The 2,017-nt window shown below is 45.3% G+C and overlaps 1 protein-coding gene across 1 annotated transcript in view; it reads left to right on the top strand.

The window, feature by feature from the left end:
- LOC104514738 (zinc finger protein 532-like) overlaps positions 1-2,017 on the top strand; it is a 19,209-nt gene that overhangs the window by 6,433 nt on the left and 10,759 nt on the right. The gene's annotated exons all lie outside the window — the stretch shown is intronic.

The raw sequence follows: 2,017 nt of genomic DNA, 5'->3' as shown, positions 1-2,017 counted from the left end.
CCCTGTGAGGATTGCCCAGAGGCTGTGGAGTCCCAGTCTGGACCTGTTCAAAACCTGATTGGACATGGTCATGGGCAGCCTGCTCTGCCTGGCCCTGCTTAGACTGGGTGACCTCAGGAGCTCCCTTCCAGCCTCAGCAAATCTCTGCTCTTGCGTGCCTTTCTTTAGATAGAACAGCAATCTGCAGCATGTTATACATCATAGTTTGTTTGATTAGGTTGTGTAATCCTGCAATGATAAACCCCTGTACTACAGACCTGAAATCACTCAGTGGAGATCACTGTCTTGTTCCACCACAGATGATACAGCAGGTTTTCTGATTTTAGGTGTTTTGATTTATTTGCAAAATACAGTTCTAATAGAAACACGCATCATAACATGATCAGGGAATTATTTTTCATTCTGCCGCTCTTTATTTACACCTTGCTGACCAGGAACGATGTAACTGTAGTCATCCCTCTTTAGCACCTAGCCATGGGATCAACTGCTCAGCAACAGCCACCGAAGTGCTGGGAGTCTGGGTGTTAGCAGTGGCGTGTGAGCAAGGAACAGGTGCCACGGACAAGGTTGTGACAGTCTTGTGCCTCAGCTTGCTTACCTTCTTGGGTGGTAATTGGGCTTCACGTGTCCTGCCTTTCGGACAGATGCTGCTGGACATGTGGGACGTCTGCTATAAGAGACAGGACGTAAGGGACAGCAGAAGAGTACTTGGTGCTCCTGAATTAGGGAATGCGTGTGGTTAGTACCGGCTCTTCAGCGTGTGACGTGACTGTAGATTCACTGCACAACAGTGCAGCCCACAGTGTGGCTGTGGCAGCAGTGTGACTGGAGAAGATCCCGGTCTGTCTGTTGGGGCACAGTTAGGCTGACGTGCTGGCGTGGTGACCCATGGAGTCTTCTCCTCTGTTCTGTCTTTGATCCCAGCTATAACCAGTAGTAAGGTGTGTGGGTTGTACTCATGTGGGGTACATGAGGTGAACCTGCATTTCTGAACCTGGGGTTGCTTTCTTAGCAGTTCATATCAAAAAGCATTTCCCGTTCCTGCAAAGCTCTTTAACACCTTTTATCTGGGAATTCTTCAAGAAGTTAGGATTCTGCAGGGGTACAGATCAGGAATAATGAGAGAAAATTAAATACTCGAGCAGTGCAGTTGAAGGAACATCCCTGTGCTTGTCATCTCAAAACACGGCACAGAGTGATCTTTCAAGTGATGCTCTTCAAGCATACTCTTCTGATGGGAAGAAGTGTTCGGGGCATATGGAACAACTTTTTAGTGGAAAGTCATTCTTCAGGACAGAGATCAACCCTTCGTGCATGGGATTAGGAAGACTGCTTTGTGCATTCAGGGCCTGTCTGTGTACAGTTTGTTACTCCAGCTCACTTCTCTGCAGCACTGCCACCGCTGGTGGCTGATGGATTAGACTTCTCTCTCATCTGGTGATCTGTGGTGGATTTCTTTGTTTTCTTTCCAATGTAATTTCCTTTTATTCATTTTCCAAGTTAGAAAAGAAAGTGTGCTGTTGCTGAAAGAATAGCCTTGTTTATACAGAGAGGCATTAAAGGGCTGGGGTTTGTAGGGCTTATCTTGTTACTCACCTTTAGTTGCCAGGGAAATAATTCTGAATACAATCAAATGTAACAGATAAGCAAAACCAAGCAGTGAATTATCAAGTAAATAATGACTTAGAATGCAACTGGAAACTACAGTTTTTGTTATAAAATCATCAGGAAAAAGAAACAAGCTTCAGACTGTTGTCATGTAGTGGGTGTTGCAGCATTTAAGTCAGAGGATTGTTCCTGGTTTCCCTGTGGTTTTTTTTGTCTGTGGGACAGAGACTTGGCAAAGACCTGCTAAAAAATAGTTTGTTCAGATTGGTTTATAATGTTTGTAGCCGAAGTTCTGTATCACAAAATCCTGTCTCGTTCATGTAATCATGGAATGGTTTGGGTTGGAAGGGACCATAAAGATCATCTTCTTCCAACCCCCCTGCCATGGGCAGGGACACCTTGCACTAGA

This window comes from Eurypyga helias, unplaced genomic scaffold (assembly GCF_000690775.1).
Source record: "Eurypyga helias isolate BGI_N326 unplaced genomic scaffold, ASM69077v1 scaffold16140, whole genome shotgun sequence".
Classification (NCBI taxonomy): domain Eukaryota; kingdom Metazoa; phylum Chordata; class Aves; order Eurypygiformes; family Eurypygidae; genus Eurypyga; species Eurypyga helias.
Note: the sequence above shows the minus strand (reverse complement) of the source record. Positions and strands in the feature narration are given on the sequence as shown.